The sequence below is a fragment of the Nomascus leucogenys genome, chromosome 25, assembly GCF_006542625.1.
Source record: "Nomascus leucogenys isolate Asia chromosome 25, Asia_NLE_v1, whole genome shotgun sequence".
NCBI lineage: Eukaryota > Metazoa > Chordata > Mammalia > Primates > Hylobatidae > Nomascus > Nomascus leucogenys.
Genome location: NC_044405.1, coordinates 14854648 through 14874572, shown reverse-complemented (window position 1 = coordinate 14874572; position 19925 = coordinate 14854648). Strand labels below are relative to the sequence as shown.

At 39.6% G+C, this 19925-nt stretch overlaps 1 pseudogene; it reads left to right on the top strand.

Moving 5' to 3' along the window:
* Window positions 1–17292: 17292 nt before the first annotated feature.
* Window positions 17293–17378, top strand: LOC115833200 (annotated as a pseudogene).
* Window positions 17379–19925: the final 2547 nt, after the last annotated feature.

Sequence of the window (19925 nt, the reverse complement as noted above, 5' to 3'; positions counted from 1 at the left end):
TATTTTCCCCATTGTCCTGGTGATTAACATTTGGCTTCTTGTTACTTATGCAAATTTCTGTAGCCATCTTGAATTTCTCCCCAGAAAATGAGGTTTTCTTTTCTATCACATTGTTGGCTGCAAACTTTCTAAACTTTTATGCTCTGCTTCCCCTTGAACACTTTGCCACTTAGAAATTTCTTCTGCCAGATACCCTAAACCATCTCTCTCATATTCAAAGTTCCACAGATCTCTAGGACAGGGAGAAAATGCCACCAGTCTCTTTGCACAGGAAGTGTGACCTTTACACCAGTTCCCAACAAGTTCCTCATCTCCAACTGAGACCACCTCAGCCTTGACTTTATTATACATATCACTATCAGCATTTTGGTCAAAGCCATTCAACAAATCTCTAGGAAGATCCAAATTTTCCCACATTTTCCTGTCTTCTGCAAACTGTTCCAAATGATAGGGACAGGAGACAGGAAACTACTGGATAGAAGAGGGCAGTTCCCACCCTCAAGCCTTGATACCCACAGCCCTAAGTGAGAACAGGTATTTCTGTTTTCACGCTCAAAAAGTTGCCTTTTGGCTCACCACGTCCCCATATCCGGTACCCATGTAAATCCCAAACCCCAGACTCCATGACCAGATGAACAGAGGAGCAGAAGAGTGGCAGAATAGCACAGCAGAGAAGGAGAGAAGATAAGGAATATCTGAACATCAAGAGGAGTTCAGCTGGGGTTGGTCAGAGAGGAGATCGGCCACTGGACAGCCAAACTCCAGGGGAACATCATCTTCCCACTCCATCCCCTGTCCAGCTCCCCATACATTCCACTGAGAGCCACCTGTACCACTCAATAAAACCCCCACATTCATCCTTCAAGTCTATGTGTGACCCAATTCCTCTAGGATGCTGGACAAGAGCTCGGGATAGAGAAGGCTATCACACTGGCCCTCCGCCCTTGCAAAAAGGCAGAGAGTCCACTGAGCTGGTTAACATTTAAGCTACCGGTGGAGAGCAAGGCTAAAAGAATACACTGTAACATGTGTCCACTGGTCTTTGGGAGTCACAGACAACCACCCCTAGACAATGCCATGGGGCTAGAGCCCAAAAGTGCTCACCCTAGTTCCTGCACCTGCCCCTCTGTGTGCTCCCCCTCCCATAAGGGGTTTGAGCTCACAGCCGCCGAACAGAGAGCCACACCCTTGTCACATGTCCTGTGAAGGAGGTCAGGGAACTCTCCTGTTTTACAACCTCTGCCTGTTACCCAGTTCCAAAATTACTTCCACATTTTCGGGCACTTTACAGCACCATCCCACTACCTGGTACCAATTTACTGTATTAGTCCATTCTCATGCTGCTAATAAAGACATACCTGAGACTGGGTAATTTATAAAGGAAAGAGGTTTAATTGACTCACAGTTCAGCATGTCTGGGGATGCCTCAGGAAATTTACAATCATGGCAGAAGGGGAAGCAAACACGTCCTTCTTCACATGGTGGCAGCAAGGAGAAGCACCAAGCAAAAGGGGGAAAAGCCCCTTATAAAACCATCAGATCTCATAAGAACTCACTATCATGAGGACAACAGCATGGGGCTAACCACCCCCATGATTTGATTACTTCCCCCCAGGTCCCTCCCATTACACGTGGGGATTACAGGAACTACAATTCAAGATGAGATTTAGGTGGGGACACAGCCAAACCATATCAGTGGGTACATAGTAGGTACATGTATTTGTATTGTATATTTTGAACCTTTATATGTTCTTCTTTTATTTTTTAACTTTTAGTCTTATTTGTATGTTTTAAATTTTTATATATTTTTATTCAATTTGGTTTTTCAAGCAACATTATGTTTATGAGGTTCTTTCATGAATGTATTTGGCTCTAGTTCATTAATTTTCAGTATTACATAGTATCTACCATATGAACACTCCACCATGTGTTAATCCACATTTCTGTTGATGGCTACTGAAGTTGTTTCTAAGTGTTTGCTACAATAAACCATTTGGCTCTGTCTCCCTGGGAATATGGGCAAGATGTCCTAGGGCATATTTCTAGAGTAAAAGCTGCTGAGTCACAGAGGAAATTAATTTCCGACTTTACTAAATATTGCAAAATTGATCTCCAAAGTGGTTACACAAATCTAAATTCCCCCTTGCTGTGCATAGGAATTGTTATTGCCTTATATCCTCGTAACCATTTGGTATTGTCAGACTTTAAATTTTCTGCCAATATGATGAGTGTGAAATTATATCTCACAGTGATTTCTTTTACCATTATCCACATTACTAATGGAGTTAATCTCTTCAATCAGTATTTGTAATTCATTATTTCTCATCTGTGAGATTCCATGTTCTTTTCTGGGGGGCGACCATTTTTTGTTAATGTTGTTTGTTGTCCTTTTCTTATTGATGTAGAGAATTTCTTATATAAACTGGATATTAATCCTCTGTTGATTATACATGCTGCAAATATCTTTCTCTTTTTCATTCTTATTATGATATCTTTTGATGAACAAAGATGTTTTATGTAGTTTGTGTTGTCAATATTTATCTCTATAATTTGTATGTTTTCTGTTTTCTTTATTCCCTACCCTAAAGTCTTGAAGATATTGTCCTTTATTTTCTTCTAAATTTCTAGAGTTTTTATTTTCACAGTCAGGTTTTGAATGAACCTTGAGTTCACATCCCTAGGAGGCACAAAGCAGCATGGCATCGTGATTGAGAACATGGAGTCCGGAGGCAGACTACCTGGGTTCACTTCTCAGTTCTGCCACTTTTTAGCCTGTCATTTAACTTCCACGTACTCCAGTTTCTTAATCTGTAAATGGGTACCTACTCATAGGTATCAGTAAAGTTGCAATTAGAATATATAATATTACTCATAGGTAAGAGTAAAGTTTCAATTAGAATATATAAAACCTTTTAGAACAGCACCTACTGAGTGCAGTGGAAGGGATTACTCTATTATTATATGAGCTCTAGTTTTATTTTTGCATGTGGATAGCCAATTTTCCCACTCCTACATGTTTTATCTAGTCCATCGCTTTCTCACTGATTTAACAATGCCACTTACATCATACATCAGCTTTCATGTAGGTGTTGACATTTTTCTCGTCTTCCATTGGTCTATCTGTCTATCCTTTAGGGAAATCTCAAGCCTCCATTTAAAATTCCCTGAGTTCTAAAAATCCCTGAAGTTATCATTCCTGCTTCTTCTTTCATCTACAGTCCCGTCTCAACAACATCTTTGTAGCTGTTAGTGAAACATAAAGGTTTCCTGTGAGTTTCCTGGGGCTGCCATAACAAAGTACCACAAAATTGGTGACTTAAGACAACAGAAATGTATTTTTCAAATGTGTTGTTCAGAAATGTTCACAGTTCTGGAGGCTAGAAGTCCAAAATCAAGGTGTCAGCAGGACCACGCTCCCTCTGAAATCTGTAGGGAAAACCCTTGCCTCTTCCTAACTTCTGGGGATTTGCTGTCAACAATCTTTGGTGTTCCCTGGCTTACAGATACCTCCCTCCAATCCCTTATTTTCTTATTTATTTTATTTTACTTTTGAGACGGAGTCTTTCTCTGTCCCCCAGGCTGGAGTGCAGTGGCACGATCTGGGCTCACTGCAAGCTCCGCCTCCCGGGTTCACGCCATTCTCCTGCCTCAGCCTCCCAAGTAGCTGGGACTACAGGTGCCTGCCAACACGCCCGGCTAATTGTTTGTATTGTTAGTAGAGACGGGGTTTCACCATGTTAGCCAGGATGGTCTCGATCTCCTGACCTCATGATCCGCCTGCCTCAGCCTCCCAAAGTGCTGGGATTACAGGCTTGAGCCACCGCGCCCGGCCCCAATCCCTTATTTTCACATGACATTCTCCCTGTGTCTCTTCTCTTCACATGGAGATCTTTTCATAAGGACATCAGTCCGATTAGGGCCACTCTACTTCAGTGTGACCTTGTCTTAGCAAATCACACGTCCGTATTTCCAATGAAAGCCACATTCTGAGGCGCTGTGAGTTGGAACTTCATTTGGGGGGAATACAAAATTCAACTTGTAACAAGGGCATAGCCAAAAAAATACTAACGTTGAGCTTTAATGAAGGCTTCTAATCCTCTCCTGGACATTGTAATTTACCCCCGGATGCTTCCTGCCATACTGCCATCAAGTACAGTAATTTAATCCTCCTGGATCCAGATGCACTAACTCAGATTTTAAAACAAATAATTGCAAGCTTCAAATTCTAACCAACTACCTCCAGAGTTTGTAAAAACTGAAGATTTTTAGAAGCCTACCTCCAGAGATTCTCATTCTGTGGTTAACTTGATCAGTGCTAATACAGGTAGTCAAGAGACTATAGTTTGGGAAGCACTCGTCTAGAAAGAAGTGTTAAAAGACATGTCCCCTAAGGAAGGGGCAATTTGTGGAGCAGCCAGCCTCACCACTCAGCTCTCAGGCTGGTCTAAAGGTCTTGTAAGGGGCTAAGGAGAACTTTGCTCTGCCATGATAAGTAGTCTGGAAAGTGAGATTAATACTACTTCACCACTTAAAATCCTTTCCTTAGAGGATCATAGAATTGAACGGGTTCCAATGTTTAATTAGCAATTCAATTGTGTCTTCAGTTTTCACAGGCTGCAGATTCCCTCAAGGTCTAAAGTATGACACTGCAGGAATCTATTCCACACTTGGAGCAAGGATTGGTTTTTTTTTTATTTGGAAAAAAAAAAGACAACAGCTTGGTGTTTGTTAAGAGCCTACTATCTGCCAGGCATTCTAGGCACTAGCAATGCAGCACTGAACAAAACCAACAGCATCCCCGTTATCACAACACTTTTATTCTAGTGGATGGGAAACAATTGAGAAGCAAGATAAATTAGTAATATATGTGCAAATTCTATCATGATGGAGATTTTTGACTGTTTCATTTAATTTTCATCCCTGGGACCTAGAATGATCCTTAGCACATAGTAGAGGATCAACAAATATATATTGAATACCAAATGGTGATAAGTGTAATGGCAAAAATTAAAGTAGGGAAATGAAACAAAGAGTGTGGGGAGGGTGCAATTTTAAATGGAAGAATCAGGGAAAGCTTCATAGGAAAAGTGTCATTGGAGTAAAGTTCTGAAGGAAATGAGAATGCAAGTCATGTACATATATCTGGGAAAGAAGGGAGCCTTAGAACAGCATCAGCAAAGGCACTGAGATAGGAGCATATTTGTGTGTTCAAAGAACAGCATAGAGAGAAAGAAAAGAGGGGAAGAGAAGTAGGAGGGTGGAAAGGTAAGGAGTGTGAGGGATGGCCAGATGTGCACTGGGATATCTTGGCATTTGCTCTGAGATGGGAAGGCACTGAGAGTTATAAACAGTGGAGTGAAGCTGAGGCAAGAGGATCCCTTGAAGCCAGGAATTCAAGACCAGCCTGGGCAACATAGCAAGACCCACCTCTCTACAACAAAAACTTAAAAATTAACTGGGTGTGGTGGCATGTGCTTGTAGTCCTAGCTACTTGGGAGGCCAAGGCAGGAGAATCACTTGAGCCCAAGAGTTCAAGGCTGCAGTGAACTATGGTTATGACAGCCTGGGTGAAAGAGCAAGACCTTCTCTCAAACAAAATAAAACAGTGGAATGATAGAAGCTGCTTTCATTTTAACAGGTTTATTTCAACTGCTGTGTTAGAACACTGAAGAAAACAAGGGTACAAGCGGGAAGCTATAGCAAAAACACCAATGAGAGATGAGACTGTCTCGGACCCAAATGGTCACAGTAATAGGATGAAAAGGGATAAGATTCTAGGTATATTTTGAAGGTTTGGGTAACAGAACTTCCTAATGAATGGGATGCTGAACATGAGAAAAAGAGCAAAGATATAGTCAAGCAAGAATGTGGAGGAAATGGAACTATAATCCACTGTTCATGGAAATGCAAGATGATACAGCCATCTTGGAAAATCATTTGGCAGTTTCTTAAAAAGCTACACAATGCACCTACCCACCCAAACATGCCACTGTTAGGTGATTTACTCAAGAAAAATGAAATCAAATATCTACACAAAGACCACTATGGAATGTTCATGGCAACTTTATTCATAATAGCCAAAAACTGGGAGCAAGTCAAACGCTCATCACATGAAGAATGCATAAGCAAGTCGTGGTGTGTCTATATAATGAAATATTAATCACACAAAAAGTAAACTACCATTTCACACAACATGAATAAATATCAAAATATTCACTCTAAGTAAAAGAGACATAACAAGAGTACCTATTATATAACTCCATCTATATAAAATTCTGGAAAACATAAACTAGTCATGATGAAAAGTGAATCAGTGGTCTCTTGGGGACAGACTTGAAGGGAGGAATGGGTGACAAAGGGAGATAGAAATGTTCTGTAAATTAATTGTGACAATGGCATTATGGGTGTATACCCAAACTCATTGAGCTGTACACTTTAAATGTTACAGTTTACTGGACATATATGTCATAAAGTTGATTTTAACAATTTTTATAAAGAATAAAGCCAGGGTTTTAGCCTGAGTAATTGGAAGAATAGAGTTGTGATGAGAAAGATTGTGAGAGGAGCCAATTTTGTTGGTGGTGAAATAGAACATAAGGAGCTGAGCAAACTTATGCTAAGTTTGACATGCCTAGTAGGGAGACGTTGAATGGACAGTCAGGTCTATAAATCTGGAGTTCAGGAAACAGGTCAGGCTGGAGATATACATATAGGAATCATCAACATACGGATGGTCCTTAAAGTCATGAGGTTGTACAAAATCACTATGAGAGTGAATGTAGATTTTAAAAAATAGAAGATTTGCAAGGACTAATCTTTGGGACTCCAAAATCAAGAGACCATGAAGCTGAGAAGCAATCAGCAGCGACTAAGGAGGAAAGGCAGTAGAGCCTGGTATCCCAGAAGGCAAGTGAAGGGCTCACTGAGAAAGAAGGGAATGACCCTGTGGCCATCTGTGGCAAAGTCAGTCCTGGGGGACTGAGAACTGCTCATTGGAGTACCTGAAGGTCATTACTGACCTTGATAGAGTAATGGTGAAGAAAGAATGGAAAGAGTGAAATTGAAGTTAGCCTATGTAGTTAATTCATTCATGGAGTTTTGCTGAGAGAAATGTGAAGTGGCAGGTGGAGGAGAAAGTGGAGTCAAGGGAATTTTTTAGAATGCGACAAATCATAGCATGTTTGCATGCTGATAGGGAAGATCCAGTGATGAAATGTTAGTGCTTTAAAGGAGATAGGGGAGGATGGATGGAACAATATTCCTGAATAAGTGGGAGGCAACAGGACATAATGTACAACTGAAGGGGCTGGCTGGGTCAGGAGACCAGAGAGCTCCTTCACTGTGACCAGAGATGAAAAGAGGCCAGGAGTGGTGACTCACGCCTGTAATCCCAGCACTTGGGAGGCCAAGGTGGGAGGATCACTTAAGCACATAAGTTTGAGACCAGCCTGGGTAACATGGTGAGGCCCCATCTCTACAAAAATTTTCAAATTAGCCAGGTGCGGTGGTGGGCGCCTGTAATTCCAGCTACTTGGGACACTGAGGTGGGAGGATCTCTTGAGTTCGGAGGGTCAAGGCTTCAGTGAGCCAAGATCACACAACTGCACTCCAGCCTGGGTGACAGAAAGAGACCCTGTCCCAAAACAGTAAAATTAAAAATTAAAATTAAAAACAGAGACAGGAAAGAGAATGTGGGCAGCATGAAGGGAGGCATGGCAGAGGGAGCCTGTCCTCTCTGATACCTCCTGTTTTCTGGATGAATGAGGAAGGAATACTGAGAGAGAGATGAGTGGGAAGCAATTGGAGACATCTATTTTTGTATGGGCTGTAGGCTAAGAATAGTTTTTACATTTTTAAAAGTAAAACATAAAAAGGACTATTAGCTTTTCAGAGAGAACACATGCTCAAAGAGTTGAGGACATTTCCTCTTGGCCCACAAAGCCTACATTATTAGTACTGGCCCTTTACAGGAAAAAAAAATGGGCTACCTTTGACAGAGGAGTGAGTGAGTGAATGGGCTAAGACTCTATATACAGCACGACATGCCAGGCATCCGAAGACCACTGGGCAGGAGCTTGACAGAATATCAGTCTACTTCCTCCTCACACGAGTACTACAAGTTAAATATTAATAACTCAATTTTAGATGAGCTAATCGTTTCTCAGGGAGATTCAATAAATTCCTCGAGGTCATACACATAGTAAGTGGGGTGTATTAGTCTGTTTTCACACTACTATAAAGAAATACCTGACACTGGGTAATTTACACAAGAAATACCTGAGACTGGGTAATTTACACTCTTTCCCAGTTTAATTGACTCACAGTTCCACATGGCTGAGGAGGCCTCAGAAAACTTACAGTCATGGTGGAAGGGGAAGCAGTCATCTTCTTCACAAGGCAGCAGGAGAGAGAAGCACAAAAGAGGAACTTCCAAACACTCATAAAACCATCAGGTCTCACAAGAACTCACTCACTATTATGAGAACAGCATGGAGGAAACTGTCCTCATGATCCAATCATCTCCCTCCCTCAACCCATGAGGATTACAGGTCCCTCCTTTGACACATGGGGATTACAATTTAAGATGAGATTTTGGTGTGGACCCAGAGCCAAACCACATCACGGGGAATAAAGATTTACTTGGCAAATATGTAAATGTCTCAAATTCCTCTTTCCTTTCCAAAAGACTGTGACCCCTTCGTCTTTACTTTGAATGTTGCATATGCAACTGCAAGATAATGCATATGGAAACAGCACATGCAGCAGGACGAGCCCACTTTAGAGCTAGACAGATTGAGTGTAGACCTCAGCCTCCTCTTGCTGGCTTTGTGGGCTTGAATGATATGTGCAACATTTCCAAGTCTCCATTTTTCTCATCTGTCAAATCTGATTTGTAATAATTAAGCCATTTGAAATTGCTAATATTCAACCATTTCTGACCCATAAAGATGACAGTCTCATATAGTTCTAATATCTATCATCCAAGGATTTTCTATGGGATAAAGTTAATATACATAAAGCATGTGTACTTTGTAGACACTTAAATGGTAGTGAATATATAGATAATAATACATCTTGATGCCTAAAGAAGTATTTATTTAGAGGGAAGGGGCTATGGAATGATCTCAACTATGCACATTTAGCCCAGAACCACAGGGAAAAATGAAATGTGGAGGGCTGCAGGAACCCTGAAGGTGGCCGGTGAGTCTCAGGTCACACTAACCCTAAGTCTGAACTCATCTTGATAACATTTGGCCTGGAGGAGCCCTGTGGGCCACTTAATGTCCAACTTTCAATACCTGGAAGATTGCCACGGGGAGGCATCATACTGCCTGGGCTATAGAGGATAGAAAAAGGAATCCTGGGTGGACATTACCTGGAGACAGAGTTATATACAATGTATGCTAAAACTTTCTGATAATTAGAATTATTAACCATGGAATAAGCTGCAGTGGGGAATACAGAGTTCAAAAGGGGACTAGAAAGCACAAAATAACATATTGCTGGAGGACTCATCGAATGGGTGAGGGCTGGACTAAATGACCTTTGAGATTCTTTCCAACTCTAAACTTTTATGAGTCAGTAGGCCCTGGCTCAGGTCTAGCAGTGTTCTGAAGTGGAACCAACTAGTTATATCTAATATAGTACCTGACACAGAGTAGGCATTTAAGGAAAGTGTGCCCTTCTCTTTCACAGCTCTGCTGCCCCTAAATGCAAGAAGAACTATTAAGTTATCCTATCATTCAGCAACTGTACATATCTCCCCTTTCTTTCATTCATTTTGATTTCTCATGGGTCTACTAATTAAGAAATAGAGGAGGAAAGAGCTGATTCAAAAAATCACAAGCCAAAATTTAAATTGGAATCCTAGTGTATACTTATGAAGTTGTTATCAGATCAAAGTCAGTATTTTTATGTTTGAATAGGCTTTTCCAAGAATAGATCACTGGAATTTATATTGCTAATAGGAGGATAAACAGTTTTCCTAGAAGACAAGATTAAAAAGAAGCAACTGGCATTTGAGAGATTCAAATCACTTCACTCCCGGGTGGCCGGAATAGAAATGAGATGGTAGAAGATAAACAGTGGTGCCTAGATGGTCTCTTCCCAGGTCACAGGCTGCAGCAAATTTTAAGTCAAAAGAATTGGCTCATAATGGGATGATTAAAGAAAGCTCCCTTTGCCTCCCTTAAAAGAGGCAGCCTATGAGTAGAAAACTTGCTCTGTAACAAATGCATTTAAATTATTGTAATGAGGAAGAGCCACTCCTCCAAAATTAAAGACAATAGAAAGTTATCAGAAAGTCCTTTCTGCCAGGCATGGTGGCTCATGCCTGTAATCCCAGCATTTTGGGAGGCTGAGATGGGCGGATCACCTGAGGTCAGGAGTTCAAGACAAGCCTGACCAACACGGAGAAGCCCCATCTCTACTAAAAATACAAAATTAGCCGGATGTGGTGGCACATGCCTATAATCCCAGCTACTCTGGAGACTGAGGCAAGAGAATTGCTTGAACCTGGGAGGCGGAGGTTGCGGTGAGCCAAGATCACGACACTGCACTCCAGCCTGGGCAATAAAAGTGAAACTCCATTCAAAAAAAAAAAAAAAAAAGAAAAGAAAAAGAAAAAAGAAAGTCCTTTCTATCTTCCAGGTACCTGGGTTTGAGGAAGACTTTTGTATAAGGCCATGTACTTGGAGCCAGAAGGCATTCATGAGAACCCTCACCATGTGGCCTCCTATCCTTAATTCAATGACCTTGGGAAGGTTACTTGACCCTCCAAACCCAGTGTCTCATCTGCAGATAGAAACCATATAACGTTGACTTCAAAGGGTCATTATAAAGATTAAGTTAGATAATATTTATCAAGCAGTGGGCATGGTACTTGGCAAATTATGAACTTTCAAGAAATGTCAATTACATATGCATATCTTTTAATCCAGAAGTGACATCACAGGGACTTTCCTGTTTAAAGGGTACCCAGTTAACACCCCCTGCAGCACCCCCTCCAAAGTCTTGCTAAAACACTTTACAAAGACAAAGATTAACACTCTAATTACTTAAAAAAAACTTTTTTTTTGAGACAAGGTCTTGCTCTGTCACTGAGGCTGGACTGCAGTGGCATGATCAGGGCTCACTGCAGCCTCAACCTTCTGGGCTCAAAGGATCCTCCTGCCTTAGCCTCCCAAGTAGCTAAGACCACAGGCACACACCACCATACCTGGCTAATTTTTTGATTTTTTGGTAGAGTCTAGGTCGTGCTATATTGCACAGACTGGTCTCAAACTCCTGGGCTTAAGTGGTTCTCCTGCCTCAGCCTCCTAAAGTGCTGGGATTACAGGTGTGAGCCACCATGCCTGGCTTTAGAATTTCTCATCATGAATTAGGTGAAGTGGAATTGTGAAAATCAATCTGTAGTCCACACAGCTTTGTCCAAATAAGCTGAATGGCATCTTGAATGTCCATATCAGTCAGCCCTAGCTAATAACCAAAAAATAAAAAAAAAAATAAAAGCTGTGGCTTCACTACTGAACAGGTACTGTTTTGAGGTGATCAGAATGTTTCTACCTTATCATTTTTGTGCATGTTTTCAAAGCTTGTAACTCCTTCAAGAAACAGCGAGTCACTGGCACTAGCAGAAGTGGTTCTTTCTTGAGCAGTAGAAATATTATTCTAATATTTTAAGCACTGTAGGGCAGGCAGGGCAAGAATGAAGGTTCTAGTGGCAGGCCATGCTGGAGATTTCAGTTTTTAGCATCTCACTCTCAGAAGGTCAGAAAATCAAGCAGGAGTAGAAGATCCCACTTCAGTATGCCAGCACCATGTCCACAGGAGCTTCCTAGACACTGTAGATGGGACTACTCACAAAGACTTGCCTTCAACTGTCCATGTGAGAAAGGCAAACATACCTATTCTTCTTTTCTATGGAAGATGACAAATGTAGATCATTTTTTCCTTTATGACTAAGGAGGAAATAAAAGGGCTTGTGCAGCCCAAAAGCTTCTTAAGTTGATAAGCAACTTCAGCAAAGTGTCAGGATAAAAAATCGATGTGCAAAAATCACAAGCATTTCTATACACCAACAATAGACAAGCAGAGAGCCAACTCATGAATGAACTCTCATTCACAATTGCTACAAAGAGAATAAAATATCTAGGAATACAGCTAACAAGGGAAGTGAAGGACCTATTTAAGGAGAACTACAAACTACTTCTAAGGAAATCAGAGAGGACACAAACAAATGGAAAAACATTCCATGCTCATGGATAGGAAGAATCAATATCACGAAAATGGTCATACTGCCCAAAGTAACTTGTAAATTCAGTACTATTCCCATTTAACTACCATTGCCATTGTTCACAAAATTAGAAAAAAAAAACTACTTTAAAATTCATACGGAACCAAAAAATAGCCCATATAACCACGATAATTCTAAGCAAAAAGAACAAAGTTGGAGGCATCACACTATCTGACTTCAAACTATACTACAAGGTTACAATTACCTAAACAGCATGGTAGTGGTATGAAAACGGATACATAGACCAACGGAACAGAATAGAGATCTCAGAAGTAAGACTGTACATCTACAACCATCTGATCTTTGAAAAATCTGACAAAAATAAGCAATGGAGAAAGGATTCTCTATTTAATAAATGGTGCTGGGAAAACTGACTAGCCATATGCAGAAAACTGAAACTGGACTCATTCCTTGTACCTCATACAAAAATTAACTGAAGATGGATTAAAGACTTAAATTTAACACCCCAAACTATAAAAACCCTAGAAGAAAATCTAGGCAATACCATTCAGGGCATAGGCACAGGCAAAGATTTCATGATGAAAACGTCAAAAGCAATTGCAACAAAAGCTAAAATTGATAAATGGCATCTAATTAAACTAAAGAACTTCTGCACAGAAAAAAAAAACTGTCAGAGTAAACAGAAAACCTACAGAATGGGAGAAGATTCTTACAATCTAACCATCTGACAAAGGTCTAATATCCAGAATCTACAAAGAACTTAAACGAATTTACAAAAAAAAAAAGCATTAAAAACTGGGCAAAGGACATGAACAGACATTTCTCAAAAGAGGACATTTATGCAGCCAACAAACACATGAAAAAAGCTCAACGTCACTTGCAAATCAAAACCACAATGAGATAGCATCTCACACCAGTCAGAATAACGATTCTCAAAGTCAAGAAACAACAGGTGCTGGTGAAGCTGTGGAGAAATAGGAACGCTTTTACACTGTTGGTGGGAATGTAAATTAGTTCAACCATTGTGGAATGCAGTGTGACAATTCCTCAAAGACCTAGAACCAGAAATACTATGTGACTCAGCAGTCCCATTATTAGATATCTACGCAAAGGAATATAAATCATTCTATCATAAAGATACATGCATGTGTATGTTCATTGCAGCACTATTCACAACCGCAAAACATAGAATTAATCCAAATGCCCATCAATGATAGGCTGGATAAAGAAAATGTGGTACATATACACCATGGAATACTATGCAACCATAAAAAGAAAAGAGATCATGTCCTTTGCAGGGACATGAATAGAGCTGGAAGCCATTATCCTCAGCAAACTAACACAGGAACAGAAAACCAAACACTCCATGTTCTCACTTATAAGTGGGAGCTGAACAATGAGAACACATGGGCACAAGGAGGGGAACAACACACATTGGGGCCTGTCTGGGGAGTGGGGGAGGGGAGGGAGAGCATCAGGATAAACAGCTAATGCGTGAGGGGCTTAGTATCTAGGTGATGGGTTAATAGGTGCAGCAAACCACCACAGCACATGTATACCTATGTAACAAACCTGAATGTCCTGCACGTGTATCCTGGAACTTAAAATAAAATTAAATTAAAAATTTTAAAAGAGAGCTTGGGGCCTTGCAAACAATATGAGACTAGGAAAAAGGGAACAACAACTATAGACTCAGAGATAGAGCCAATCTGAAAATTATCTACTGAAAGAACCAGAATTAAGCTCTAGGAAACTAGGTGCTTTCAACGAGCCACAAGACAGTCTGGCTTCTTCAAAGAGTCACAAAAAGTGAACAGGTTGACATGAACTCAAGAAGAGATGAAAAGATGAAATTAAATTAAATCTCAAGCTGAGATTTTAAAATCACAATAATAACACACTACTTACTAAAAGGAGGCAGATGATGTGCACAGGAAGGGCCAGAGGAGAGAAACTGAAAGGCTAATAGCAGGGAAAAAGAGCACATGAAAAGCAGATGTCACCATGACAAATCAAAGGCATCTAGTGGAGGGCAAATTTCAGAACCTTTTAAAAGAAAAGGGAAAAACAAAGATACAAGTGATGAGCAAGATGATGATCTTGAAGGCGAGTTTGGAGAGCCAACTAAATAATTTAGTGTATTTCTTAGGAGAATACCAAGATACTTACAAGCAAAGCAATAACCAAAATCATGAACAAAGAAAATGTATTTGAGCTGAAAGAGCCTTAACTGTGCAAGCAAAAAGACTTGCTCCCCATGATCCACAAAATAAATAGATGAATATATAAATTACACATAAAGCATTCTGAAACTATTTTACAACTACAAAACAGAAAGACATCTTGTAAACATTCACTTGGAAAAAACCTGGTCACTAAGAGAAAACGAAGTCAAGATGATCTTGTACTTCTATATAGCATTAAGTTTCAAACATACGCACACATGAAATGTTTACAGAGTTTTAAGGAAAAAATGTGGAACCTAAGAATTTTCAATTCAGACAACAGGAAAAATATTTTTAAACATCTAAGATCTTATGTAAGGCCTTATAATAATACCTTTCTTGGAAAAAAAATCCTAAAAATGTCTTTAAGAAAAGAAAGAAAGAGGCCAGGTGCGGTAGCTCATGCCTGTAATCCCAACACTTTGGGAGACCGAGGCGGGCAGATCATTTAAGGGCAGGAATTTGAGACCAGTCTGGCCAACATGGCGAAATCCCCTCTACTAAAAATACAAAAATTAGCTTGGCGTGGTGGTGCATGCCTGTAATCCCAGCTATTCCAAAGGCTGAAGCCTGAGAATCACTTGAACCGGGAGGTGGAGGTTGCAGTGAGCCCAGACTGCGCCACTGCACTCCAGCCTGAGTAACAGAGTAAAACCCTGTCTCAGAGAGAAAAAAAAAAAGACAGAAAGAAAAATTAAGATCACAAGCCTGAGAGCATTGTATTAGAAAATAAATAGTATCAAGAACTGAAATTATTCCTGTGGTGAATTTAATCTAAATAAGCATTAGTACAAACACAAATACAAATGATACAAAGTAAACTTAAAAAGAAAAAATACATGAAATTCTTTTTTTTTTTTTTTTTTTTATTATTATACTTTAGGTTTTAGGGTACATGTGCACAATGTGCAGGTTTGTTACATATGTATCCATGTGCCATGTTGATTTCCTGCACCCATTAACTCGTCATTTAGCATTAGGTGTATCTCCTAATGCTGTCCCTCCCCCCTCCCCCCACCCCACAACAGTCCCCGGAGTGTGATGTTCCCCTTCCTGTGTCCGTGAGTTCTCATTGTTCAATTCCCACCTATGAGTGAGAACATGCGGTGTTTGGTTTTTTGTCCTTGCGATAGTTTACTGAGAATGATGTTTTCCAGTTTCATCCATGTCCCTACAAAGGACACGAACTCATCATTTTTTATGGCTGCATAGTATTCCATGGTGTATATGTGCCACATTTTCTTAATCCAGTCTATCGTTGTTGGACATTTGGGTTGGTTCCAACTCTTTGCTATTGTGAATAGTGCCGCAATAAACATACATGTGCATGTGTCTTTATAGCAGCATGATTTATAGTCCTTTGGGTATATACCCAGTAATGGGATGGCTGGGTCAAATGGTATTTCTAGTTCGAGATCCCTGAGGAATCGCCACACTGACTTCCACAATGGTTGAACTAGTTTACAGTCCCACCAACAGTGTAAAATTGTTCCTATTTCTCCACAACCTCTCCAGCACCTGTTGTTTCCTGATTTTTTAATGATGGCCATTCTAACTGGTGTGAGATGGTATCTCACTGTGGTTTTGATTTGCATTTCTCTGATGGCCAGTGATGATGAGCATTTCTTCATGTGTTTTCTGGCTGCATAAATGTCTTCTTTTGAGAAGTGTCTGTTCATGTCCTCTGCCCACTTTTTGATGGGGTTGTTTGTTTTTTTCTTGTAAATTTGTTTGAGTTCGTTATAGATTCTGGATATTAGCCCTTTGTCAGATGAGTAGGTTGCAAAAATTTTCTCCCATTCTGTAGGTTGCCTGTTCATTCTGATGATAGTTTCTTTTGCTGTGCAGAAGCTCTTTAGTTTAATGAGATCCCATTTGTCGATTTTGGCTTTTGTTGCCATTGCTTTTGGTGTTTTAGACATGAAGTCCTTGCCCACGCCTATGTCCTGAATGGTATTGCCTAGGTTTTCTTGTAGGATTTTAATGGTTTTAGGTCTAACATATAAGTCTTTAATCCATCTTGAATTAATTTTTGTATAAGGTGTAAGGAAGGGATCCAGTTGCAGCTTTCTACATATGGCTAGCCAGTTTTCCCAGCACCATTTATTAAATAGGGAATCCTTTCCCCATTTCTTGTTTTTGTCAGGTTTGTCAAAGATCAGATAGTTGTAGCTATGCGGCATCATTTCTGAGGGCTCTGTTCTGTTCCATTGATCTATGTCTCTGTTGTGGTACCAGTACCATGCTGTTTTGGTTACTGTAGCCTTGTAGTATAGTTTAAAGTCAGGTAGCGTGATGCCTCCAGCTTTGTTCTTTTGGCTTAGGATTGACTTGGCGATGCGGGCTCTTTTTTGGTTCCATATGAACTTTAAAGTAGTTTTTTCCAATTCGAAAAAATACATGAAATTCTTATAAATAATGTAAGAGTAATTACACGGGCTGTATTAGCAAAGTCTGGCATGGTAGAAGACAAATATAAAAGTGCAATAAATTTATCATGCTATTTCGAATGAGGACAAATGATCAAATTCCTTGATAACTGAAGAAAAATGTGTTAAAGAATGTATCTTTAAAGTTTAAAGTCAATTACTAGAAGACTCTGAGGAGGACATGTAACTTCCACATCATGAGAAACTGAAACAAACAAAATATGGCTCAAAATCAGAAAATATAAGACAATAAAAACTGCGCAGTAGAGTAAAAATACAAACTATTAAATAACATGATATTCAAATAGCTAAGATAAACTAAATTAATAGTGGCTTTAAAACATGTGGTTTTGATTTCTTATTAAAAAAAATCCAGAATTAGACCATTTTTTGGTTCGTAAGTGTGATGATTGGGTTTTCATGCTCATGTGTGAGATGTTACGTCATTGGCACATTAAACATCTGACATAAAAAAAGGGGGGGGAAGTCAGAAGCAGGCAGTCTGGGTGGACGTAAAAGTTCCACGGAGTCACTGGGGACCCCAGATATGCTGAGCTTCCTGCATTGCCATCCTAGCGTGTGTGGTCCTTTGCCAACATGGATTCTCCAGCTAAAAATATGATGTCTGGAATTTACCCTGCAGAAAGGAAAAAGGAGAAAGATGCATAATCCCTACCCTCCAAGTTATACTTTCTGGAAGTTATACCTATGACTTCAGCCTTCATCCATTATTTGTAACTCAGTCATATGCCAAACATTCCACAAAAGAGCATGGAAAATGAATAACGACCATTCAGGAGGGCCTCTGGTCTTTGCGCAGCTAAAAATTGAGGATTCCCATCTATATTCAAATAATTTTAGTAGATCAAATTAGGGAGAAAAAGTGTGTAAAGAGCAATGTTCTTTGGAAAAACCAATTGACCTCCATTCCCACTTCATTTTTTACACCAAAATCAATTTTCAACCATGAAAAAATGAAAACAGGTAAGTGCTAGAAGTAAATGATGGATGATTATTTTCATAATCTTAGGCAGAAAAAGTCTAAGAAGTTCTAAATTAAAACTTTCATATTTAAAAGATTAAATGTGTAATCCTTCAACATCAAAAACATAAAGATAACAAAAATTAAAAGTAAATGAAGAGCTGGGAAAACACACTTAGACCATATACGATAATGAAGTTAGCATTATCGTATATAATGATATAATAAAGTCATATATCATAATGTCATTGTTTCTATAACATATAAAGAAATGTTATAAATCAAGGAAAAGATGAACACCTTAATATAAAGATAAGTTAAGAACATGAAGCAATCTGAGAAACAAATACAAAATGGCAAATACAGTTTCAAGAAAAGTTTTACTTCACTAATAATCATTGTAGTTAAAATTAAAATAATGAGACCCTATTGTTCTCATACAAATTGTCAAATTTTAAAATACGATGATGCCAATGATGGCAAAAACACTTTGAAACAGGAAATATACCACTTAATATTAGAAAAGCAAAACTTGGCGGTGAAATCCCAAGTTTAAAAATTATTTAATGACCATTGACCCAGTAAGTCCTAAGATTCCATTCTAGGGACTACGTATAGATTATACATAATATACATCATAAAGATATATAAAACAGTGAAAAATTGGAAACAGCCTGTGTCAAATGAGAGTTTTATTAAAATAAATGTGCCCCCAAAGGTGTCCTTTTTATTTCATCCAAAAGTTCCCTATACTTCTCCTATGAGATTAATTGCATTATATGATTTTGAATCTACTTGTACAAAAGCATGCTTATTTGGTATCTGCCTGGGTACACAATTGTACCCTCTGGTAGATGGGAGCACCTTGAAAACAGGACCATGTTGTCTTATTCAACAGTGTGCTCTCAAGAACCAGGCTTGGGTCTGTAAACTAAGAATTCAGAAAACGTTTGCCACTAAAAACAATAATGTAGAATTATTTTATTAATACAGCAAATGATTACAGTGCACCATGTGCCCGACACTAAGCTAAACACTAAGATTTGAAAGTGAACAATGTATTCTTGACTCTCACGAAGATTGTATTTGTCAGAAGCGTGTGAACCAGAGCAGCTCCATCTTAAACAGGAGCTGGGTAAAATGAGGCTGAAACCTACTGGGCTGCATTCCCAGATGGCTAAGGCATTCTAAGTCACAGGATGAGATAGAAGGTCAGCACAAAGTACAGGTCAGAAAGACTGTGCTGATAAAACAGGTTGTAGTAAAGGAAACGGCCAAAACCCACCAAAACCAAAATGGCGACGAGACTGACCTCTGGTCATCTTCACTGCTACACCCCTGCCAGCACCATGACAGTTTACGAATGCCATGGCAATATCAGGAAGTTACCCTATATGGTCTAAAAAGGGGAGGCATGAATAATCCACCCCTTGTTTAGCGTATCATCAAGAAATAACCATAAAAATGAGCAACCATCAGCCCTCAGGGCTGCTCTGTCTATGGAGTAGCCATTCTTTTATTCCTTTACTTTCTTAAACTTGCTTTCACTTTGCACTGCGGACTCACCCTGAATTCTTTCTTGTGTGAGATCCAAGAACCCTCTCTTGGGGTCTGGATCCGGACCCCTTTCCTGTATCACATTCAGTATGGAAAACAGAAAAAAAAAAAAAAACAAATACAGCCACACATCACATAATGACACAATGACATTCCAGACAGGCCACTTATACAATGGTGGTCCCCTGAGATTATAATACCATGTTTTCACTGTACCTTTCCTATGTTTAGATACATAAATGCCATTGTGTTACAGTTGCTTACAGTATTCAGGGCAGTAACATGCTGTACAGGTTCGCAGCCCAGGAGCAATAGGCTATACCACACAGGCTAGGTATGTAGCAGGCTATACCATCTGTGTTTGTGTAAATACACTTGTGATGTTCGCACAATGACAAAGATGCATTTCTCAGAACGTATCCCTGTTATTAAGCAGCACATGATTATCATAAATATTTATATAGTGTGAAAATGGC